The following is a 26762-nucleotide window of genomic DNA, read 5'->3' as shown; positions in this document are numbered from 1 at the left end:
CTTAGAATGAATGGGTGGACATGAACGGTGGATGAATGGACAAACCAAACTCTAGATTCAGTCACATTCCAGGGCCATTTACATTTTTGTGTTGGCCACTGTAGTTCTCCTACACACTTGGCACAGAGAAGTTTCAGTTGGGTGCAATCTGCAGCTCGAACCGCTAGATGCAACTAAATCCTACACAGTAGATCTGACATGACTTATTTAAGATGGCATTGAAGCAAGACACAGCCTTCCTGAGTCTCCGTTTCAACTTGTGTCGAAAGTGCGAATTTCAAACTATTACAGTTTTAAATTGTGTTGATAGGCCAAGTAAAACCATCCATCCATCCATTTTCTAACCGCTTATCCTCTTGAGGGTCGCGGGGGGGCTGGAGCCTATCCCAGCTGACATTGGGCGAGAGGCGGGGTACACCCTGGACAGGTTGCCAGACTATCGCAGGGCTGACATGTAGAGGCAGACAACCATTCACGCTCACATTCACACCTACGGACAATTTTAGAGTCACCAACCAGTCCCCAAACTCAATGTCTTTGGACTGTGGGAGGAAGCCAGAGTACCTGGAGAAAAACCACGCTGACACGGGGAGAACATGCAGACTCTACACAGAAGGGCTCCCACACCCGGGATCGAACCGGGAACCCTCTTGCTGTGAGAGAAGGGCTCCCACACCCGGGATCGAACCGGGAACCCTCTTGCTGTGAGGCAACAGTGCTAACCACCACACCACCGTGCTGCCCACCCAAGTAAAACCAGACTTGTGATCAATAATTTACGCCATGCTTTTTCCTGAATATTGTCGTCACGTTTGGTGCAGGAAAAAACAGTAAAAACGGGCTATTCTAACGAAAGTACTTGCAAGCAAAAGAAAACATGACACCCCCTTTCCTATTGGTGGTGTTCTTTGTGTAATTTTAGGTCCAATGTGTTAATACAGTATGTCAAAATGAAAAAATAACTGTAAAGTCACACAGGTGAGGTTGTGCTGAAAAAAATGACACCAATCAAGGCAAGCTAAACAGTTTTTAAGGTGAAATTTTAAAGGTAAAATCAAAAGTAGTCAAAAACGGTCAATTATACCCTTGACCCTAAAGAGTTAAATGATTGTCTTAACCAAAAGGAAAGTGTAATTATACTGTAAATAAATACATGAATAAACAAATAATTGTTTGAAATAATAAAAAAGTCAACAATGAACTTTTATTCTCAAATAAATAGTATAATAAACACTTGTTTTTCACCACCTACAACATGCTGTATCCAGTGTATAGTTTCTAATGTGAACAACCTGTTGATTCAAATACCATCAATTAGACAATGAGGCTGAAAAAAGTGTAAAATTTACTTAAGTTGCTGCCATGACACTATTTAGAGAAAAAAGGTCAGCAACAATATAAGTTTTCTAATAAAATTGGATAATGGTTAGTTTGCCCTACATTGTTGCTCTACACAGCCATTTATACAGCTGGTAACATCACATATAAGACCGCAATTGTTGCTAGTTGTGCTCCAGTTAGTCCCTATAACACTGCCTGCTGTATTGGTGGTGACTCTGATTATCTGATCTCTGAGCTGCCAAGCCACAAAAGATTTAATCTCTCAACTAGAATGAATGGGTCAACACTTCCGAGACTTCCTAAGGGTTATTTGCTAATTCCTGCAGAGTGATACCAATTGCAATTGTGTGTGTTTGTGTGTCTGTGTGTGTGTGTTCTGTAGGATGAGGGACATCTTGCATCTCAAGGAGATTCCTGTGATTTCAGAAGTGTCGCATTGCTACTATAACACAACTGCAGAGACAGGCGTAGGAGTAAACGCACATGCAAATTCACATGCACATACAGACATACAGCACAAGAACACCCGCACACACACACATACAGGATTTGTTATAATGGTATTTCGCGCACACACACATACACACATTTTCACAAGCGCACACCATCTGTTCAATCAAGCAGGCATGACTCAGAGGTGTGTTGATCGGTGAGCTTTTAGCACTGAGATGCACTCTTCTCTGCCTCTCCCTCCTTCACTCTACCTCTACTCCACTCCTCTCCTGCCTCAGCCTGCCCACCTCTCATTCCTCATAACTCCACTCTCAATTATCATTCTTCCATCTAATGGTTTTATGTTCTTAATCGTCTGTCTCTCAACGTCTTTGCTTCTTCTCTCTCGGCATAACTTTCACATTAATCTCCTACTTGTCTCTCCTGTACCGCATCTCATTCAACGTACTGCTCATGCCGTGTCAAAATACACAGTCGGTATAGATAGGTTTAAAAGAAAATAAGCCAAACTCGTATCCAACAAGCTGTTGCTCAAATTAAAACTTTGAGATAAGAGGAATAATATGTGTCTGAGAGCTCTCAGATCAGAGACATTTCATATCAGCTGTCACATCAAACGCTGACAGTGTCTGTACATCCAGCCGCAGATGTGTTCATGCTGCCATCTATGGTTGCTTTTATCTTCAGAGCGGGGCACGTTATTTCTGACAGTTCACTCTGGCATGTGAAAAAGGTTTCTGAGAATTCCAGGAGAAATATTATAGGCATTGTGTAATGGGATACATAGTCCTACGGTGTTTGCAATAAGCATGATCTGCTATCAGCAAGATTGTTATTGCAACAGAGGAGTTGTAAAGTACTACTACAAGAAAAGTGGTTTCGTCATCTTGCATGGCTGCTTGGTTATATAATGAGAACTTTATTCAGTATAGCAAAAAAGGAATTTAAACCTGCAATAGCTGAATTTTAGCCATGTGGGGGCAGCAGAAACAAGCAGCAATAATGACATGATATTACCATATGACATTGATATGCCAAATATGTTAACAAGTTTCTAATCACCTGGCAAATGTAAGGCCAATATGCACTCTGCTTTTAGCCCCATTTTGCTCTCCACCAGCTCCTGAGGGAAGTATCTGATCCTTTAGCAGCTACATGCTCCACTATGTTCACCACTTAGTCGCTAACTTTGTCTGCTGTTTGGTGCTGGGCGGGTAGCAGCTGTGAGGTTTTAGAATTCTTTTTGCTAAGAACAGCTGCCTGCTGTGTTTGGAAACCACACTGATAAGAGAGTGAAATAAAACAATGAGGTGGAAGATGCTACAATACTCTGTAGAAATGAGGAGAACCGAAAAGTCGGGTCACCTTACACCTTACAGAATCCTATTAACTAAAATACTGCAGATGATGAGAAACAGTACAAACAATAATGCTGGGAAAAACTGTGCTTTTTAAATTTGATCCTTTCTTATTCACTTAATCCTGCAGTGTTAGTGAGAGATAGAGTGAAAGTAGAGAAAAAGACTCCACTGAGAGCTACATCCTTCCTTATCAAAGTGATACTTTGCCAATTTTCAGCCAGCTTTGTATCATCACATGTGAGCAGTATGTGTAAATGAACTGTGGCAAACTTCCCCCCATCTTACCAGCGCCCAGATCTCCCTGCTCATCTTGCAGCTCAAATCAGCTGGATGACACATTTTGCGTCACTCAGACCAAACTAGGATTAAACTTCAAAACTAACCAGTGTTGATTAAATATGAACCCATTACTGTATTGCCTTTTTCCCACCTTAACTGTTTTCTGAAACATTTTAGCTTAATCTTTAACTGCAGGATCGATTATTACCAGCTGGCAGCCATACTGTTTCCTGTGGAAAACCATCCAAGCTCCATTACGTCCAGGCCCCCAGGAAGTGCTCTGGACTTTGAAGCCAATTTTCCTAGTGGCCAAACAGTGGAATTACAGCTTCTGGGTCCGTCGCGTGATGCCCTGTGGCCCAAAACGACTTTTTCCCATTGACTTACATGGCAAAAGAGACATCTGTTAATCAGTGGATACGTTTTTTTGAGCAGCACAACCCCCCGGAAATGACTCATTTCACTATCAGGATGTCATTCATTCAGTCCAATAACATTAAGAAAATGTACAAGAGCCGCAAGATTGAATTATTTTATCCCCATTCAGCGCTAAAATAGAAAATTAGCCGGCTCTGTTGGTAGAAGTTATAATGTGCCTGCTCTATGGGCTGCACAATGCGGAAGCAGTGCTGATTTAGGTAATTACTTACGCTGCAGTTGAACCATTTTGGTTTCATGCACCACTGAGAAAATTTCATAGGAATGAACAGAGCCCTGTTGCGATTGCTGTATCCAGGTCTGTTTATACATCCATGATTACGTCACCCACCAAGGGGAGCATTTATTGGTCTAATGTGGCGCAGTGCAGTAAGCAAAAGCGAAGCCAAAGTCCTTTTTCTTTGTTTTCTCTGTTCACGTGGCACCAATTTCAAAAGCATTTGCATCTTTCTACTGCATAAACACTACTACTTCTTTAAACCTTCTGGCATGCTGGGTGGGAAACTTTGGGTTTTTTTTTTTTTTTAAAAGTACAGCAACAATTAATGAAGAGTCTGAAGAGGATCGACAAAGGGATTTGAGGGAAGGATAAAGACAGGCAGGAAAGATGGGAGGGTATGGAGTGAGGGAAGGCTTGGGACACATGAGAGAAGGGAAGAGAGAAAGAGAGGCGAGCTCAACTGACCTACATTGCAAAAAGAGGGAGAGTATTGCTTCACTGAAACTGACACTCAAACACACATTCACTGAAAAGCTATGTCACCTGAATCTTGCTGAGTTTGCAGCGTGTACGTGTGTGTTTGTGTGTCAGTGAATGTGTGTGTTGATATCAGATGACCCGTAACCCAAGCTGTCTGTCCTCCAAGTGCTTCAGTCTCTCTCTCTCTCTCTCTCTCTCTCTCTCACACACACACACACACACACACACACACATTTACAAACACAATGATCCACCTCACCATAGTCTGTGTGTGCGTGTGTGAGTCAGTAACCTGAATCGTTCACTCATGCAATATACTATTGTCCTTCTACGGTCAAAACAGTGGAGGCGTGTATATGTCATTCTTTCTCTCCTTCACACACTCACACAAACACACACATAGAGCCAACTCTTGAATGAATTGTAAAGTACTCATAATGTCTGATGTTTGTGATTAAAGCTCCGCAGGGACGCAAAATCAAAACAATCTTACAAGTATCAATTATGTATAAAAATGACATTTTCAAAGTTACAGTAATACACATCATACTCTCTAACTGATGCATTTAACTGGCAATCTATAATTTATAAATGCTTCTAGTTTACTCGAGCAGTAATGGGGTATCCTGCGGTAATGGCGCCAGTGGTATGGCCAACAGTACTGTAACTATGGTCATTTACTACAATTACGAACTGTTTACAGCAGCAACAGACACTCAGAGACACAAACACTGGGTTTCACAGTTCTACAGAACATCTCTGAGCAACTCCGGGCTAAACTTCACCGAACAGCCAATACAATATAATAAATGCAACACTCTTCAATGTAGTGGCATATGTGCAGTACATACGTCAAGAGTTTTTTGTACCTGCCCCAGCATTAAACTCACGTGTGATCTACTGTATAATATGGTGGTATGTCTGGTCCGTAAACAAAATCCACTTCGACTCCCTTCAAAGCTACAGTTAATAAATTCTATGAAAATATCTTAGGGTCATATTTGCTGAAAGAGTCAGTATATTCTGAAAGAAGTTTTTATTTGTCATACACTTTTAGAAATGAGTGGATCTCCTAGCGTTTATATATTAATTTCATCCGGGTTATGTGAACTACATATATTCTAATCCTTACTCAGAGAAAAAAAAAGGGGTTGCGTGGCGTCAAGCTACAGCAACAGTAAACCCCCGAACTTGCCTGAGAAGGACTAAATGCACAAACCCACTATTTTTGAATATCCCATGGAGAGAGACTCTCACTGCAGCCTGTTCTATTTTGTTTTGAAAATGGTGGCATGCAGCCTCGTTCTGTGGACAATAAACAAGGTGCAGATGGGGCGCTGGTGGCTTAGTGGGTAGAGCAGGCGCCCCATGTACAAGGCTGGTGCCGCAGCGGCCCGGGTTCGAGTCCAGCCTGTGGCCCTTTGCTGCATGTCACTCCCCCTCTCTCTCTCTCCCCCTTTCACACTCATCTGTCCTGTCAATTAAAGGCTAAAATGCCCCAAAAATATCTTTAAAAAAAAAAACAAGGTGCAGACTTCCATCTGTGTCACCAGTAGTGACGAAATACAGCGAATGCTGGACGGAGAGGTGAGTGACAATAACCCCACCCACATTTAAGGGTATGGTTTGCAGTGGAAACGTGAGGGTTTAGGTACCATGTCTGAAGGGTTACTGTTGGTTCCAAAGGTACCGAAAGTGTTTGGTGGAAACGGGGCTTTTGTGACCAGCTGCCATGTTGAAAACAGTCCAGCTGAAACAGAACACCGCCCACTGGCCAGAGCAAACTCTCATTTTACAGCTAAACAGTACACTAAAATATGTTTCTGAAAACATTTGAGGGGAGAAATGCAATGCAGTATAAGAAAGACAAAAATGGCAGCTGCATTAGAGACTTCCTGGCTCTGACTGTTTTTTTTTTTAGTTCATGTGCGGCAAGGTCATTAGAAGTGCTACGGGGCAATAGAGCAGGCAGAGGAGTATGATTTTTTTCACAGATTATCCGTTTCACTTAGTGCTGTGTGAATAGTTACAGTTTCAGTAAACATGAAAAAAGTTATTTGTTTTTTTTTTAAAGTTACCAACCACAGCTTTAAAACAAGAACCTCCATCCAGCTTTGCTTTTCAACTCAATATGATAAGAAGAACAATACATTACATTACTCTTAGGCTTATTACGACCCTCTAAGGACATTAGGTTACAGAATATGTTGATACACAATAAATGTTTGCTGCAAAAGAATTTAGATACATGTTCCAGTAGTGTAAAAACTTTTGTGCATGGGCTACATATGTCTGTTGCATTCAAGTGTGTGTGTGAGTGTGTGTGTGTGTGTGTGCGTGATTGCCCAGTCATAATCATGATCAAAGGGATAAGTCCAACATGATGTTTTATCTCACTGCTAAATATAGTTCAACTGGAAAGTACAGTGTTGCTGCAGGCTTATACTTCTCTCTTCTTCTCTATTTCTTCCTCTATGACTCTCTCTAGTTTTGGTTTTTCATTAGCGTGTGTGTGTGTGTGCGTGTGTGTGTGTGTGTGTGTGTGTGCCTGTGTGTCTGCATATGTGTGTGCATGTGGCGTGCACAGTACGGGGGGGACCCTTGCCAGACTGGGAACTCTGACAAGGCTGCCACTTTATTCCCTGTCACTCTCCGCTAGTGATTACACACAAACAACAACAAACACACACACACACACACACACACACACACACACACACGGGAGTATGGTCAGATAGTGAGGGAGTAATGGAGGATCTGCCATTGACAGATGGAGATGGAGACAGAGAGTTAGAGAAGCAGGGGGAAGAGGAGAGGGAGGGGTGGCGGAGAAAAAGAGAAGCAGGGAGAGAGAGTGGTTAAGAGTTACACAAACAAAGAGAGACAGAGATGGAGAGAAACAAATGACTGTGAGAAAAAGGGAGAGAGAGAGAGTCTCTTTCAGAAAACAAACACTTAGGCAACGTTGCATGACTTGCACTTTCTCACCCCTCAACAACCCTGAGGGTAGGTGGGTGGCGGAGGGGGTAGACAGACAGACAGTCAGGGAGAGCCTGAGAAAGAAAGGAGCCAATGGAAGGAGAGGAATGAGAGAAATGTGAGAAGAGAAGAGAAGCAGGGAGGGGAAACACTTCAGGACGACGGGCGAATGGTAGAAACAAGCGACGATGATTGTAGGAAAAACTAGGGCAGACGCAGTACGCACTTACAAATGACATACTGTGATACAACAAGACAAGCTCACACACACACACACACACACACACACACACACAGGCTGACTCCCTCGCTCCCACACACACTTCATTCAGAGCAAGCACAAAACTGTGTGAAGTGTACTTACCAGGGTAGCAGGAGTAGCCCACTTCTGCAGCATGCTTTCTCTCCCCCTCTCATTCCTTTCCTCCCTCAACTCCTCTCTTCTCCTGCTCTGCCGTGTCCCTTGTAAAGCACCCTGAGTCTCTCTCGCCGTCTCCCTCTCTCCCCCTCAAGCGGAAAATCCCGAGCAGATTCAGTGTACTTGTGCTACAAACTGCTCTCGGCCTTTCTCACCACCACCACCACCACCACCGCCACCCCCCAAAACAACCACCACAGACACACACACACACTCTCACACACATACACTCCCCTAAATCTTGACAGCGAGGCAGGAAGCTCCCTCACTACTGCTGATACACAGCACTCAGGTGATCTCTCACACACACACACACGCACGCACACACACACACTCACACAAAATTGGTAGCACACTCTTGCACACGCCCACAGGGAGGGAGTCCCGCATGCAGAGCTCCAACGTGTATTATGCAAGGGGCTGAATGCGAGCCAGAGCTCTCACACTGTCTGCCCTAGACACACACATACACACACACACACACACACATACACACACACACACACACAGGGCCCCTCCCACAGTTCGCTCGGCCAACTTCATCAGGTATTCATTCAAAAAACACACACACGCCAGCTGGCTGCACGCCCAGAGACCGCTTACAAGCAGCAAAAGAGAACTAGAGAGGGAGAGGGAGGGAGAGGGAGGGTGGGAGGTTGTTACAGTGAGAAGGGCAGAGAGGGGGAGTGTGGGAGAGATAAAGAGGGGGGGAGAGAGTGAGCTGTGGAGATTACAGAGAGAGGGAGTACATGAAAGAGTGACACATGGACAACTCATGTACACACACAGATATGCATGTATCTGGGGCTGAAGCGATTATAATCTCTTGTTTTTCTTTTTTCTCAATTTATTGATGAATCATGACGTATAATATGTCAAACAATGGTAAAAAATGTCATCACAATTTTCACCAGAGCCCAAGGTGATGGTTGTTATCCAACCAACCAACAGTCTTAAAGCTCGATATTCAATTTAAAATAATCTATAGTGGAAAAAAGCAGCAAATCCGCAGATATGACAACCTGGAACCAGAGAAAGTTTGACATTTTTTAGCTGATAAATATCAAATTCTGAATTAATATTCTGTCAATCAGCATTTTAATTTATTATCTTTTGGGGGTTTTATTGCTTTAATTACAGTGGAGCTGGAGACTGACAGGAAATGAGGAAGAGAGGGGGGATGACACGTAACAAACGGCCACAGGTTGGAATCGAATCCCAGCCGCTGCAAAGGATGCAGCTTGTATGGAGCGCACGCTCTACCATGTGACCTAGAGGCCCAAACAATTTATAGGATTACGTGAAGCATCAATACACATGTCCATACATGAAAGCAGAGATGAATGGTTGCTCTGTGTAATCAAATGTAGATCAAACGGTGTATCGGGCGCTTTTGGAATAAAATAGGATGCACAGGAAGGCCATGCAGGCATTTCAAAAATATGCATCAGCAGGGAAGAAATGTAAAAAAAACAACAACTTTATAGTACTGGATAAATCATTAAAAGAGTCAGCATGGTTTAACCACTGAAGGTCTTTGTCAGAGCTTTTAACACGACTTAAAAACAGATATAAACTTACACATACCTACATCAGAATCTGGTTTTAATTGCCAGGTAGGTTTTCACGTACAAGGAATTTGCTTTGGAGTAATGGTGCATTATATAAAGATATTGAGAGAAAAAATACATCTACAATAAAATTAAAAATTAAAGAGCTGTGCAGTTATTAGAAGTGATAGTTATGAGCAGAAATTTGCCAAATATGGTCCAAGGAATGTGCAAAAGTTCACAGTATGAAGCATAAAAGTCCAAGAGATGTAAATTAAAGATGCAGGTTTATACGCACAACTATGTCCTTATAGAACACAGAGATCATTAAAAGAAAGACAAGCAACGTCAGAACCACTTTCTTTTTTCCCCTTTTGCTGAAACAGTGGGTGTTATGCTCAGATCCAAAGAGGCCGCACTACTTACTTTCCACCACTAGATGTCATGACTGATTACATCACTGACAGCGTACAGCAGTCTATTTCCGTTAGTTAGCTGACCTAGTTAAAAGACCATTTGGAAGTAAATATAGATGAAATGTGTTCCTCAATGCTAAGAGATGTAGCACGCAAAGAGAAGTGAGCACTCACTCATGAGATGATAACACACACACACACCACACCACACACACATATGCATACACGAACATGCAGAATTGTAATGATTCCCACTGGACTCAATGGGCCTAAACATGCACTAAAAACACATCCTGTTTGTTGGTTGGTCTTCCTGTCAGCTTGATATCAACCCTGGTGTTCAACATTGGATATTCATGGAGTGTTTAACTATTGCAGGGCAGGAGGCATTTCAAAGTTTGCTCTTTATGTGGCAAAGCGGACTAAAGGAACTAACAAACTGTGCCCTGAGAGGCTCGGCCGGATAAGAGGATTGTAAAGTGGTAATCTGAGAGTCCTTTGTGCTCTTTTTTACTTAATTTTGGAGGGCTTTTTTGGTGATGAGCACTCAGAACTTTGTGTTGGGGCAGTTTGACTCTCTGTGGAAACTGTTTAGTGTTTTCTTAGTTGCTGTTGCTCATACTGAAGACAGTTCCTAATTTGCCACAGCGCTGTACCCACAAATCGCAAAATTTCCTTCCTGTTTTGAAACTAAGCAATGCAGTAGTTTAAAAAACTAGTTTTTCATTTTGAAATATGGGGGTTGAAGCTGCACTTTTGAAAGTTATAACATAACAAATGTTTGTATTTTAACCAGTGTGTCTTATATATATTGCAAACAAGTTATAAAAGAGAACTGTCGAAGTTATAGCCCAAAGTAAGACACCAGGACACAGCGAGACAGAATGACGAGGGCAAAAGTAAAGAAAAAGACACAGACAGAGAAACTTGATAAACACATAAGAATGAGACACAGACAGAAAGCCAAATCAGAGGAGACTGAGAGAGAACCAGACGAGACTGTGTATTTGTTTCACAGTCGTTTCCGTTGCCTTGGCAGCTAATTGGAGCCTCTCGGCATTTAATCATAATTCATTTGTGTGGGTTTGTTTACAATCTGCCGTCAAGTGAAAGCAGTGCAAGAGAGCAAGTGGGGGTGGAGAACAGGCACAAAGAAATGAGGAAAGAGAGAATCAGTTATGAGAAAAATTCTTTTTTTTTTTTTTTGAATGGCGACTTTAGTTCTGTGTCTGCAATGTCTTTGTTCAGCTGCTCTTTCTCTACTTCTAAAACTTTCTCAGTCCAGTAGAGATGGCTGTGTGTCAGTGCCCTTCCATCATTTCTAAAAAGCTCTGCCCTCCAACTCCAACCCGTAGTCTAGACCCAAATAAATATCCAGTTCCTTCACATTTTCCCTCGCTGTCTAACCATTTTGGTTGAATGTAATAACTGCAGACCATCACTAAATGTCTAGAATATCACCACTAGATCATAACTTGGTAATATCGAGTGTCGCTCCTTCTGCAAAATCCACGTTTTATAGTCCCTGGGCTTAAAAATGTCTTTATAAACCTGTCACCTCCTTGTAATTTACATCTCTCCTTCATGACTGATGGATTTTATATGTGTCACATGAAATCACGGGTCTCTTTAATACAGCTGAATCTTGAAAACATCATGGGAAACTTGTGCTTTTGATTACAGAAATCCCAGCTCTGTTTTTCATAAAGAGATTTTGCAATTATTTACTTGGACTAAACACAAGCCATTATGCCGAGCCATAACCAGGAGAAATAAATGAAAACAAATCCTGTAATTTTCTCCAAGTCTTATTTTTCAGAAGTGATCTGCCTATTAGTGTCTGTCAGGACTGACTATAGACTATATAAAAACAAGGAAGTCGCATGTCCACTTCTCCCACTGGTAAAAGAATGAAGCCAAAATATCCCGGATATGGTTGTTGACATCATTTTAAGCCGCAGTTTGCACAGTAGCAATCAGGAAGTCGAGCCGCAGTATTGAGCTCCTGCCCAAACACCCGTCTGACCCAGTCATGAGCAGCGTTTCTGGTCGTAAGATCACCGATTGGCACACACAACCTGCTGTCAATCATGCTGCCACACCCCACTTTTACTAGCATCAACTAAACTAAACTAAACTAAGCAGAAAAACTAACACAACATCACGAACATCAGTATGATTAAAACTACCTAAAACGACAGGAACCACCTTTGGGGAAAATGTATTTGACATGTAATTTGATTTTTCTTAGTTGGGCCAATGTGGAGCTTTGATTCTCTGCCCGAGCCTAATGGGGCCCAACCCCACGTGCCAGGTTCGGGCCGGGTCAGGCCAGGCTGGAATTTCCCAGTAATTTCTGAGGTTTGAATCAGGTCAGGTTCTTGCCAATTTACCAACTGGCAGTTCTCATGCATAAATGGTAGGAGTTGGCAAGAGGGAAACAGAGAGAAGGAGGGGGGACAGTGACAGAGAGAGTGATGGAACAACAACACAAGACATTGGAGAAACGGGGGAGCAAGGCGACTTCGTTGGCAATGTTTGCTTCTTCCTCCCCAGCAGTGGGAGAGATGTTCGTAACATGTATCGTAGAGCGTGATCATCATATACATGCTGCATCACCATGAACTACTGTGCGCACTTGAAGACGGAGTGCCCAGTAGAAATTCGAGTTTTTAATTGGGCTCAGACCCAAATCTGCTGCCGTGGTTGTTTGGACAGAAGCTGGTTCTTGCAGGGTCAGGCCTAATTTTTGGGCCTAATCAAACTCTAGGCCCATGTCCCATCCCCTTACATGGAGGGGGCAAAGTTTATGACCTATGCTGCAGCCAGCCATTAGGGGGCGATGGGGATGTTTTGGCTTCATTCTGGGAAGATCTTACGCCGTCCATCTTTAGATAAAGTCCATTAGACAAAGTGAACGTTTAAATCAAGATATAGGCGTCATAACTAGACTCAATGTAATGTTTAGTGCAGTAAAATCTTCCTCAGCTCTGCTCTCGTCTTCTTTCATTTCTTCTGTCTTTCTTCAGAGAGCAGTCTCAGTCAGAGCCAGTCACTAAGGAAACTGATGAAAAGCTTCTATATATACTCACACCTATATACATATCACACACTGCTCTATCTCCCTCCCTCTCATGCACGGTGATACTGACTCTCCCACTCTCTCTGTCGCCCCCGCAAACTTCACATGCACTGTGGTAATGACAACATAACCACACACACACACACAGACACACTACCCATCCATCCCCCTTCGTCTCTGTCGGCGAAAATCTCAGCTCTCTTGTTTATCCATGTCTTTCCATCTGTCTGTGTGTGTTCATGTGTGTGTGTGTGTGAGAGAGAGAGAGACAGCAGGTGCAGAGCCATCTAATGGTCACAAACACCCACAAGTGATCACTGCGAGGCTGGCTTTATGAAGTCACGCCCTTATTACAACACCTTAATCATATCATGCCCACGTTCTCTTCACAATCTATCATTCATAACCTTTTTGTGATTGTTACGTAATCGTGTTAACAGTGCCCTCTGAATCATGCACACAAATATCTTTCACTTTGCGTACCCCTTCACCTCTCTGCCTCTCTCACAAACCCTCTGCCAGGCTGTGTTAACTTGCTGGCAGTGTAGTGTGCTACTTCAGCCCAAGCCACATCCCATTCACAAACCTACTAATCCACACACACACTATTAGATCCCTGCTAGTCACACACACACACACACACACACACGCACACACTCAAAGAAGTGTGGATGTGTGTGTGTGTGAGTGTGTGTGCGGGATTAGGGAGGGACTGGAATGGATGGGCAAATCACTGCTAAGCTCCTCTATTGCTGTATAATCCTACTGAGTACACACGCAGACGCACAAATGCGTAAATTTGCATTCAGACGTGCACATGCACACACATACACACACACACACACACAAACACAAACATGAACTGATGCTCTCTCTCACTCTCTCAGTTTAACACACGTACAAAGCATGTATTCGCAAACACCCACGCACACAAACAATAGCAGCCATCGCAGACATTCAGACACACAAATGCACAGGCAAAAGTCCAACACACTCATTCAAGGGCAAACGCAGACATAAACACCCAAATATTATTTCAAAGACTGCATATAATCCTGTTCAGAGAATGTGTGTTACAGCACAAAAGGGAATAAGGGAGAAATGTAGGAGGGGAGGCAGTTGCAGGGAGAAAAAAGGGGAAAAGAGAAGAATAAAAGACAGAAAACCAGGAAGGAGAGAAAAGGGACATATAAATGTAATTCAGACTCCATTCATCATTACACCATCCACTCATTCACTCTACCCACACAGCGATCACTCCTTTGTCTGTTTCTTCAACACAGGACCCTCACATGTATTCAAAGAGAATGTCACTCACTTTGAAAAACTGAAATTTGGAGAGTTTGCAAGCCTTTTTTTTGTACAAACTAAGACAGCTCAATTAGCAAACACAGAAATATTTCTCCACACGCTTTTACAGAGCCATGACTGTAATACAAGATGTGACAAGAGTTTGCAGAATGTGGATCCTCAGGTGCTTTATCGATTTAATCTGACTTTTTATCTGTAATTTTAAGTGCAGAGAGATGGAAAAATCTACAAAATGTATCCAAACTGGAAGGTAAATATTTTGAAAGTTAATATTCTTGTGAATTTTCTTTCTGGATAATAATAAAGAACCATTAACCCCTTACTAATCAGTGGATTTTTAAGAAAAATGAAATGCAAAATAACATGAACTATAAGAAGCCTTTCCTTTTTGTCAAGTGCAATATTGACTCAGTGAGCTTTAGTATTTCATTTCAAAGCGCTAACCATTTAGTGGCGGTAACATTTAATGTTTTGTGATGTTAATATCTTGGCTTTGCTGACAAACAGTCTGCTAGCTGCGTTAACATAAAGTAATATAGTGCCCACTGCCCACCCTCCACAAACTGTATGTAAAGATGGATGATGTGTCTCCACTTAGCTCCACTGTGCAGAGGTGAAACTAAAATATCCTGAATATGGCCACTGCCATCTTGCTCTGGTAACGTCAGAGCCAGAATCTGCGCATAGCAATCACCGCGGTATCAAGTTTCCCGCCTTCAACCAATCGCGGACAGCGCCACTGAATGTGAGCTCATGCTGTAAAAAAAAAATCCCCCGTTTTTTTTAGCATTTTAGCCAGTAGCGTGATAAAATTTACCTTAAATAACAGAAACTATCTTTGGGAGAAATTTATTTGATGTGTACTTTAAGTTTTTAGTTTGACCCATGTCCCATCCTATAACATGAAGAGGGCAGGCTTTATGACCGATACTGCATTGAGCCACCAGGGGATGATCGAGATGTCTGGGCTTCATTTCTGGGGAGCTGTCATGTTGCCTATCTTGTACACTTTTCACTGCACACCACTCAGGTCAGGTGTGAGCTAGCTAACAACGCTGCTTATTGCCACTGGTAATGCCCTCCTGGTGGCGGGATGGCATTGCTGCAAAAACATGGTGGCCGACCTCCGCTGCTCTCTCCCCAGGTCGCCCCCGTGAGTAAACAGCTTCATTTTGAGTTACAAAACCCCTTTAGCATTTTTGAATATGTTAGCACCACTCGCCGTGTTGACACTGCCAACTGTGCTAACTCACCAGCAACCTGGGGGGAGTCTGGAGGGTGGGCACAATGTTTCCCCAGCAACGCTGTTGAGTCAGGACGGGGTTACTAATGGCAACTGCCTAAAGAGTGGTGCTGTTAGCTAGCTACCAACAGATCTAGCTGCTGCACAGTACACAGTAACTGAAGATCAGTTAAGTTAACTCTGATGTGTAACTATTCAACAATACTCTCAGCAGTTAACAGATTTATGGTTAACCGCTGACATCCCTACAAGTGATGACACCATCTTTTTCATTTGTGGGATACTTTTTGTGTAAAGAAAAGTTAGCTATTAGCTAAGGCTACAACTAACAGTTATATTCATTATTGATTAATATGATGATTTATCACTAATCACATAGAAAAAGTCAATTTGTAATGCTCATTTAAAGCAAATCCTCTTAAATCACACCTCATCTTTGTGCTCCCATGATCTTTTCATGTGGGTGGGACACAGAGACAAACACAAGCAGGCAATCAGATGACGTTAGTGTGATAATTTCTCAGCTGAAGTCAGGTTGAGGACAGGCTGACAGGTGTGGGATGTGTGACTTTGAGGGGCTGCAGGGAGCACGGCGCTAAACAGAGCGCCTGTGGAGACAAATGGTAATAAACACACAACTGTAGACTAATGCTGCTTTATTTGCCTGTGAGTGGCACACACTTTATATTCTCTTTCATGTCAGGATGGAAGATAAAGATTGAAAAAAAACAGTTCTTTATCCGATGGTGCCTGCATGTGTCCACATCTAGGGCAGAGAACTATATTGTTGTGTGTGCTGAAGGTGAACTGTCCAGCTGTAATGGGCACAGGCAGGCAGACTGGCACTAATTGGCATGAATGGACATGGTGGTGGGCATTGTGTGGATGAAGGAGAGGTGGGCGACTACTCAGCATGCGTCCTTGTCTGGGAATAATGTGTTCCACCTTTTCAAAAGGCACAAGGACAAAAATGTCAGACAGGCAGCAGCACTGGTTGAGCACACAGACTCGCACAAATCATCAAAGGCCCCTGCTCGACACAAACACACATCCAAAACCCCTGAGACTCAACAGGACACACATGCAGTACACACCAGAGCTGTATCGAACTCAGCCATTATCCAGACAAACGAATTCCACAGCCAGGCACACACACACACACACACACACACACACACACACACACACACAATCACAACACACTCCACAGGTGTCTGCTTGCTGCCCAGCGGTGTGTCCAACGCCTGGGGCAAAGAGCTGCATGATGAACACAACAATAGACTTTGATAAAATACACAAACCCATATACATGTCCATTCACAACAATCAAACATATATAATCATGCTGAATAGCCACGCTGATTGCTGTCAGACTCCCAGAAGGGAAAATGGCTCCAGTCAAATGGGCAATTTTCAAAGAGTGAAGCATGTATTGTGTGTGCTGTTCGCAGAGGGATATTTTGTGTTGTTTCATATAGCAGATCGGAGTTTGTGACATATGTGAAGCCAAAAGTTAACGTATAGTTATTTTTGCGCTGACACCTAGTATGTCGTGTCAGGAGATGATGTCATGTAAAATACGTTATGTTACCTTAGTAACGAATATAGTTATTTTAAGCCATTTTACTAGCCAAGGAGTTTTGTTGCCTAAACCTCACCACATAGTTTTGGTGCAACTGCGACCATTTCATAACATTACCCCAGGTTTAAAACTGCGTCATATGAGCTCTTCTATTCTCCGCTGGTAATTTAGGAAACTTTTCTGTAGGTTGTATTCAAAGGTATAAACGTACGACTTTCTGTGGTGATACAAGATGGTGGACTTGTTATTTCTTTGTCTAACTCTTGATGAATAGATAAAACATAAATGATAAATGCCGTTATTCTATGATTCATTGATTATTACTGTAAATTGTAGGAGTTATTATATTCAAACAAACTCTCGATACTTTCAATATGATATCCCTTAAACAAAAATGTCATTGAAATTCAAATAATTCTGGATGATAACTTCATACGAAAACACAGATTTACAAACAGAGAAAAGTCGAAATATAAGTGACAACACTACTAAGTAAAAACTGGTTGGACTCTAATACCCATATTTCCCATCATTGGTATCTTGATAACAAAATTCTGTAACAAGCTGAGCCATAACTTTCCACCTCCCAGTGCCTCCTGACTTAACAAACCAGTTTGCATATGGAGGCTACTGTTAAAATATTCAAGTGTGCACTCACACTGCACATTTGAGTGAAAAAATAGAGCAGACAGACAGATGGACTGATTGCACACACTTCTCATTGCTTTTCTCAGTTTCCCCACTCATCCTTGACCTTCTTTTTTCAACATTATTTTGAGCAGGTTTCACACACACACACACACACACACACACACACACACACACACAACCACACACACCCACACACACACATTGTAGACACAAACACAGATGAAAGGAAATTCCATCTTGGTGACATTCTCTGGGCGGACCTTTTCAAACTAAGGAAAGACCGGCGAGTGCTTTATGTGTGTGTGCTGTTACCAAAAAAAACTTATTTGTGGGCAGCATTCTTCTGCCTGCATGCAGCTGTCTCATGGATTGAAAATAACATGTTTTAGAAGCTGTGGCAATCACACATACACACACACACACACACACACACACACACACACACACAGAACATAAACCCTTTGACCCTGACTCAATGCCCTACACAACTTTTGCCTTGAAGACCACTGACACTTTGCGTGTTCGTAGTTTGAGGGAACATTTCATAGGAAATGAGTGAGGAACAAAGGAGGGAGGGACAGATGAAAAGAGGAGAGGAGAGAGGGACAAGGAGGGGAGGAGGCGGAGAGGGAGAGCAGGTTGAAATAACAAGACGAAAATGACGGAGGAGCAGGGAAAAGATGGAGAGAGACAGTGATGTCACCTTGTAATGGCACTGCAGTGAGAGGGACAAAGGAGGAGAGGGAGGAAGAAGAGAGAGAGAGAGCGAAAGGGACATCGAGAAAGAGACTTAAGAGATCTATTAGCTGATAGAAGTCATGCAGACAACCTCCCACTCCTTAGGCAATTGATTCAAGGATATTATGCGGAACGCTCAGTGTGTGTGTGTGTGTGTGTGTGTGTGTTTCTGAGTGACAGTGAAACTCTGGCTTTGGTCCTCAGGGCATAATGTAGTACTACTAGAAATCTCTCTTTTGAGACTGCACTTAGTCTTTCTCCCCTCAGTGTGTGAGGGTGTGTGTGTGAGTAAGCATGCATGTAGAGAGAGTGGGGAAAAACAGCAAAAGCTCTGCAGTTTGTAACTTAAGAAGCATGTAAATTTAAGCTTTAGTTCCTTTGGTGTGTGTGTGTGTGTGTGTGTGTGTGTGTGTGTGTGGGTGTGTTCTAATACTTATGTTGTGGGTCCTGTTCACTCAAGGTAAACCATCAAATTTTAGGGTAAAGTCTTTGGTCCTTGGTTAATGCAAGGGTTTGGTTTAGCATGTAGCGTTTATGGTTGAGTCTCCACAGGATAATGCAATGTCCTCCTAAGTGACAAAAACAAGTTTGTGTATCTGCCTCTGTGTGTGAGTGTTTCAAGAGGACAGCATAAAGGAATGCCTCGGTTCAAGACTTGCCAAGAGCACTTTTCCCATGCGCCAGGGAGCCAAGACTTCCCCAACCAGCCAAGAATAGCACCAACTCTCTCTTACTTTCTCTCTCACCCACACATTCTCAAAGCACTCACACTTTTTACTCTTTGGATTCGACAAGAAAGAGTGTGATAGTGTGAAGGAGGGAAGTACAGCCTCACACACTTCAATCAGCGCAGAGCAAGAGACAGAAAGAGGCACATTTTCTGAATTATCATACATCCATTGTATACCTTGTACAACATGCTTTTGGCAGCACTGTACATACACAGTCATGCCAATAAAGCAAATTTGAATTTCAGCACAGAGGGAAAACACTGAAATCTCATTTTCTGGTCAAATATGTCACACTAATAAAGCCTCACTGAATTGAACCGACATGAACCGAGAGGCAGATAGAAGGAGCGAAAGAGAGAAAGTGAGAGAGAGGAAGACAGACAGAGATTTCAGCAGGGAAACTGCAGCACTCTCCAAACTCTCTGCTCCCTGTGGGGTAAATGGGAGTGCTTTGTCTGTGGATGTGTACGTACATGTGCATGTGTGTGTGTGTGTGTGTGTGTGAGTTCACTTAAACAAGCATCTCTGTTAAAGTCGAGGACCGGAGCACGCTCCCTATGCCCATTGTGAGGCACCAAATGTTGAGGCAACAGAACAACAGGCAGCAACATGGTTTCCACTCCAAAAGCATTCACAATTGGTTGTCACAAAAGATGCTGTACTTTCACATTCTGCTCTTAAAAATGGGATGATAGAGATGTTTAAATATAAATGGCTTTTTTTCCCTCTCAAATTCCAAATCTGCATCTCAAAAAGAATTTCAATGAAACACTGCAAGGACAACAAATAGCCCCTAATATTTGTGACGAGGTTGGTTTAAGAGAATACATCATGCCCCATATGATTTTTTGTATTTTAATTACTCAACCTGTGTTACTTTGAAATTGTGGAAAAAAAACTTAAAAAAAAAACTAGCCTATGACTTCAGTTCATCACAAATTTTCTCGATTTTTTGATTCTTTGTTCTCCAGAGGAATTTAAGAAAGTTTTCATCACAAATAACTAGGGCTGTCAACGAATATTCGAAATTCGAATTTAAATTCGAATTTAAAAAAAAAAAAAAATGGACCTTCAAATGTGAAAATTGATATTCGATTGTGGAGGGGAAAAAACACCACCGCAGCTGTCCTCTTTGCGAGTGGGCGTTGGCCTGGGCCACTGCACTGAACGCACTGCATAAACGCCAGGGCCACACCACCCGCGGAAGTGCTGCGAAGCGCAGTGCACCGAAATTCCCGCGCGAGCCGGAGCACTTCCGTTCACATCAGACACGCATTTCTCCACGCTGGTCGACAAGTGGTTCTGCTCCCAGCTGTTGTCTCCGTCACCCGGCACGATCGCTGCAGGATGCGAGTCAGCCACGGAGCTGCGCAGCGCGGTGCAGCCGGTGTGGATGACACAATCGGTTAACATGGGCGCCGAAAAGAAACTGGCTTCGCTACTCGTCGCTTCGAGGCTATTCGCAGCGCTTCCGCAGGCGGTGTGGCCTGAGATGGGGGGCGAGCGAGTGTCCGTGGTCGTTTATAACGTAATGTTATAGATAATTGTTTTATGTGTTTTAATGTGTAGGTATGTAAATGTTTTCAAAGACGTTTATGTTGAAATAAAAATACCTACAAGTAGTTATGTTTCCTTGTATTAATACATATACAAGTATGTTTCCTTGTATTAGTTTGCCCTCTTGTGGACATAATGCGGGAAAAAAAATTTGAATGGTTCGAACCTATGAGTTATTTTTAGAAGGAATATTCGAACGTCATTTTTGAGCAATTTTGACAGCCCTACAAATAACATGTATCACGAGTTGAATAATTGATATACAAATGCTAATTAAGATAAAGAATTCCTTTAATGATGATATATGAATTTATCAGTCATTCATACAAAAAAATCAAGCAAATTAATTATTAGCAATGACTTCCCTTCTAGACTTTATGCCTTTCTCTGCAGTTAAGGTTGTTGCCCACAACATTCACCCAGTATTACTTTTTAATGTCTGCACTGTTGATGCCTGTGCTGTGCAATAATGAAATGTTTTTAATTAGTTTGTGATGCATATTATTAGCTCATAGCTGGACAGATCAGTGCTGCCTTGAGACTTAACCTGCCAATTAGTATCCTGACACTCTAGTAAAGTCAAACATTAATCTTCCACTCTGCATGCAGGCTCCTGGTGGAAGGTTGGTTAATGTTTGTTATTAAAGTCACCCGTGTCCATTGTTTATTGCTCACGACAGCAGTAAACAGACATGCAGAGCGTCCCTCAGGGAGGGAGGCGAGTGGAAAATAACACTCATCTCCAAACACGCGAGGCAATCTGGGGATGAGAGAACTTGAGAAACTTTGCTTAAATGTTTGTTCACATTGATTTTCTTCAGCTCGCTGGAAGAAAGCCTTATACCAAGCAGAGAGACTATCCATCAACCAGAAGGCCGGAGTTCAAATCCTTGACCTCGAGCATTTGCTCTGCAGAAATGTCTGCGAGCAAGATAATCGCCAGCGGCTCCGAAGGTGCTATTCTGCAGCTGACCCTGCGATCTTATTTCCCCGTGGAATGGGAGAAAGTGAAAAGAGAATTTCTCCCCTGGGAATCAATATTACCACCAAAAAAAGAGAACATTTGTGCTGCGAGCAATTCCGAGGAAAATCAAAGCGGTTGTAGCTTGTGGTTCCGCAAGTAATTTGGAGAATGGCAGACGTCAATGAACACGCACATACATTAGATACGCAAACACAAACATAAGTAATGAATATAAACAAAGCGATAAACTACAATACATTCTCCCCCTCCTCGGGCCTTACAAAGACATTATTTATAGGGTGTTTTCGCACTCTCAGCACTGCCAATACGGCTTCCATTCTTGCAGGAGGACCCTTCACTAACCGGTTCCTGAAGGTGTTATGCATGAAAATATATTGCTGCTCCAACAGAGAGCTCAGATGCAGTCTCATGAACACACACAGTCACTAGCCAGACTAGCTTTCCCTTAACTCAAAAGGTGCATCTCCTCAAAACACAGCATGGGCAAGAAACAAACTTAGTTAGCCGAGGCCTTCTGGCTTCATTTCAATACCTTCTTGTCTTTTTTTGACTGTTTTTCTTTAACCTTTACACAGAGGTTGAAAGAGCTAACATATTGTTAGATAAAGTCACTATATTACATGACAGGGGATGAGGATAAGGAGAGTGAGTCATTAATTTGACCCATCTCAAAGCAACAGAGAGGGAAAACCTTGGTTCAGTCACTCCAAGCTGTGCATGTGATTAGCTGCTACTTCACTCATGTTAAAATCAAATGCACTTTACTTGACATGCATCTGGGCTGTGACCAGGGTGACAGGTTTATCAGCAAAGCAAGGCTCTCGGCTATGAGGAAAACAAAGGGCTGTAAAGTCCTTGACGTCAGAACTCATAACATCAAATTAAACATGACAGTCAGACGAGAAGCTTTTAGGTTGTAATAGCAACATGGTAGCAGTGTGTCAGTAATGATTCAGCAGTAAGCAGTGAACCACTGTCCTCTGGCTTATTAAGCACAACCTCAATTCCAGCTCAACTAAAAATATAATATAGGTCTCCGTCTATTCATAAAACCAGCTTACATGGCAACAAACAAGTGGACGGATTTAACTGAAAATCACAATGTAGGCACATGTTAACAGACGGGGACAATCTCACCTCATTCAACACAACTCCTCCAGACCCCCCTGGTTTGTCAGCAGGTGGTACAGCCCATGGAGAGGGTTCCAGACTATCCCAGAATGCAGTGTGTTGACTCAGGGACTCAGCACTCCCTGGTGGATGAAACAACAACAACAAAAGTTGACACTAAAGTAGGGAAAGGACAGATTGTAACATGACAGGACACACTGCTGTGTTGTACGCATCGTTGTACATGCATCACAAGGTTTATTTAACAAAGCCACATATGTATCTCAGCTTTGATCCATAAGCATAAACAACAACATGGGATTCTCACACCTTGCTTCAAATAGAGTCGTGGCTGCAAACAGAGAACATGCAAAACATGTGTCTCTCCCAGCAGCCTCTGATTTTCTGCATCGGCACATTTGTACAGATTCCACAATAAAGCACAGCAAAAGCACTACAGGATGTCTACTGGTGCTGATGATGGTAATGCACCGGAGTAAGTAAACTGACGTGAAGAGAAAAAAAGAGTACACCTAATTGTGTAACTCAAAACCAGAATTACCACCTCATGATTGTGTGCCTCCAAACCAGTCACGTTGCGGTTACAGTTTACATCCATGGCTGTGAAAATATAGATGTTTCACACACATCTTCCCCGCAGCAGCACAAAAGATCTATACAATCAGCACAGTTTCAAGGTGAGCACCCAAGATTAGCGTCACCAATTCAGTATCTGACCAAATGTCTCCCTTTCTGTTATATGACGTTGAGTAATGGATGTGTTTTTACAGAACATTATGATGTCACAGTCAAGCTGACCTTTTTGAATATAAAATGTCATCACGTCATCATTTTTACCCTAGACATTTGTGTGAAATGTTGTCATAATTAGCATATCAATTTTTGCCCAAAAAACATGGTTTGTGAGGTCACAGTGACTTTGACCTTTGACCTTCAGTTACCAAATGCTAATCAGTTCAATCTTGATTCTTGAGGTGAGAATCCCTTAAGCTGTTCCGGAGATATCACCTTCAGGAGAATGAGACACATGAGGTCACAGTGACCTTGACCTATGACCACCAAAAACTAATCAGGTCATTGCTGTGTCCAAGAGGATGTTTGTGGCCAATGTGAAGAAATTCCACCAAGGTGTTCTTGAGATATTGTGTTCACAAGAATGAGAAGGATGGACAAGTGGCAGTGTTAATTTCATTGACGAAAACTATGAGGAAAAGTATTTGTCAACAACCTTTTTTTATGTGACAAAGATGAGACATTGACAAGCTAAAAATACATATCTTGATTAGAAAAAAATAATGACAAAATCTACGTTTCACTTTAATTGATGAGACGAGGCAAGACAAGACGAGATGGGACCGGGCGGGACAAAAATGTCACATTTAAAATGTGAGCCGACAATGGCCGTGCTTGCAATTATTTTCTATAGCCGTATGAGATCGGAGCGCTAACTGGCTGTAAACTCCAGTAGATAGTCAGCACCAGGATGTTTCTCTGGCCTGCAAACACTCTTACCGCAGCAGCGTCAGTCCGTGCGAGTTGTAAAATGTAATTCGGCAGTAAATAAGCAGCTGTTTGTGTGTCTGACTGTGGATGGTGGAGCTGTTGAATGGATTTGTGGAGTTTCCTAGTTTCCTGCAGCGGTGGTTGTTAGCAGCTCCGCTTGTTAGCTGAAGAATGGCAGCAGAGCAAGCAGCCACAGGAGGCCCGCCTGTCTTCACATTTGTTCCCCCCAGGACTCCACTCAGATCAGGACTGTCTAGAGAAGGTCCAGATTTGATTGCTGTTTGACAGGCAGGTAGGAGGCTCAGATATCTGTGAGTGTAGCTGTGCTGCAAGTAAACAGTCTGAACTTATTTTTCTGCTTGCTAACAGTGAGATTGATAAGTCAGTTTTACAATTAACCTAGGTACAAATCCTAATTAAAGCCTTTTGACTCAAAGTAATGACTAACAGTTGACTATAATATCATGAATTTTCGTCAACTAAAACATTTTGAGTTGAATATAACTATGAAGGATAAAAATGATTAAAATGAAACTAAAACTAAAAAGCATTTTTATCTCAAGGCTAAGACTAAACCTAAGATAGCTGCCAAAATTAACCACGGCTGTTGCTGGCGTGAAGGCATAAAAAAAATGTCACATACCACTTGCATATCTATTAATGTTGCTCATGTCAAACTCAAAGTGAAGCCGGTCACAGCTTAGATACACAAGAATGTTTTTAGACATTTAGTGACAGACCAATAAAAACCCACTGTATATACACACACTCTCTCAACAGGCTTCAAAGCATTTCCGTTCCTCCTGCTGAATGTTTAACACTCACTTTAGCCCTTAAACCTTACTGTTGTTTGACATTTTCACTGTGCATCTTTTCATTCTGTAGCTTTCATTTGCCACTGTCTGCCTAATGTTTTATTGTTTTTAAAAACAGCAATGCAAATACAGGTCATCATTATAAACAGGACCTGTCATATTCATGGGGAGGAAAAAAAAAACTCTAGTGCATCTTTAAAGACATCAAATGTGCAACAAGCTGACTTAAGCAGACACCCACACACCGGCATAAGAGACAGACCGGCTGATCGTCGACAGTGTGCACACACTCTGTGGGACTAATTAGGCAGGTTGTGGTGGAATGATGGGGATGTTACGGGGATACGAGAGACATGTTCCCTGCTGTTAGTCAGCTGCAGTGTTTGTGTGTGTGTGTGTAAGGGTTTGTGGTGTGTGTGTGGGAAGGTGTGTGGGACGTCAAACATCCTACTGACCCACTTCTTACATGTCTGAAGACAAGGAGGTGGGTAGGAGTGTTTGTGTGTGTGCCACTGTCTAGCTGTGGGATTTTTTTTTTTTTTTTTTTTCCCAGCCTCGGGAAGATAGAGAGGGGAACTGCAGCATGTGGCTGGTTGTGTGTGTGCTACATTGGTAATGGTGAGATATATCATTCTATGCACACTTGTTATGTTATGCATGATGACTCTATTCTACAGGGGATTGAGAGCTACGGTAGAAATGAGGTATGATAATGGGACAGTGAGGGAGATGCATAATGAGAGGAAGACAGAGGAATGTCTGGTATGGGAGACATGGGAAAATCAATAGACTTCCACAGTGGGCTATAGTATAGTTTCGGGCTTAAGTTAAGCATGTAAGCACATATGCATTAAGCTGAAGGCACACAGAAAGCAGCAGGGTTTGTGTGCACCAAAGATGTCCGTAATGTGTGTATGTGAGACGGAAACAGAGGAAGAAAAAATAGATGTGTACTGAGGCCGCGGATTAGCAGACACCAACTGGCAAAGGAGTCCATCATATGGTGTTAAAAAGCCAGGGGAGACAGAGGAATGGAGATAAGAGAGGTAGAGACAGAGAAAGAAGAGACAACAAAGAGTGAGACATAGCAAAAGTTAAAAGAAGAGAGAAAAAGTAGGAGAGATCCAGAGGTGACAGGAAGGAAGACAGATGGAGAGAATAGAAAGGCCAAAGAGGTAAAGCAGACACAGAGGAAGAGAGAGGCGATGGAGAGGGAGAGAGGAATAGAGACAGAGAGAGAAACAGATGGTGGAGGAGAGGAGGCAGATAGAAACTCACTGGGAGGACAACACTGGCACAGCCAGAGAGGCGCAGCGGGGAGGATGGAAAGCTGAAAAATGTCAGCGGAAAAGGGAGGAGGAGGAGGATAGTGAGAGGGAGGGCAGAGCAGGACAGAGAGAGTGAGGGTTTCATTCCAAAACTCTGCCAACTTTTAGGGAAAACACTATGATACCGAGTCTTTAAAGATGTCAGGTTTAAATATATCACCTGTTATGGC

General features: G+C 42.6%; 1 protein-coding gene across 2 annotated transcripts in view; it reads right to left on the bottom strand.

Annotated features, from left to right (window-relative positions):
• The window catches only part of atxn1a (ataxin 1a), a 126095-nt gene that overhangs the window by 16546 nt on the left and 82787 nt on the right, over positions 1-26762 (bottom strand). The window contains exon 3 of one of the 2 annotated variants that reach the window (XM_050034420.1): positions 22953-23068. The gene's annotated coding sequence lies outside the window, so the exon portion shown is untranslated. Of the gene's footprint in view, positions 1-7915; positions 8090-22952; positions 23069-26762 lie in introns of those variants that run through there. The other variant, XM_050034421.1, reaches the window with a different exon arrangement.

Source organism: Epinephelus moara, chromosome 22 (assembly GCF_006386435.1).
Source record: "Epinephelus moara isolate mb chromosome 22, YSFRI_EMoa_1.0, whole genome shotgun sequence".
Lineage (NCBI taxonomy): Eukaryota > Metazoa > Chordata > Actinopteri > Perciformes > Serranidae > Epinephelus > Epinephelus moara.
The sequence above is the reverse complement of the archived record's forward strand: the minus strand, read 5'-3'. Positions and strand labels throughout refer to the sequence as shown.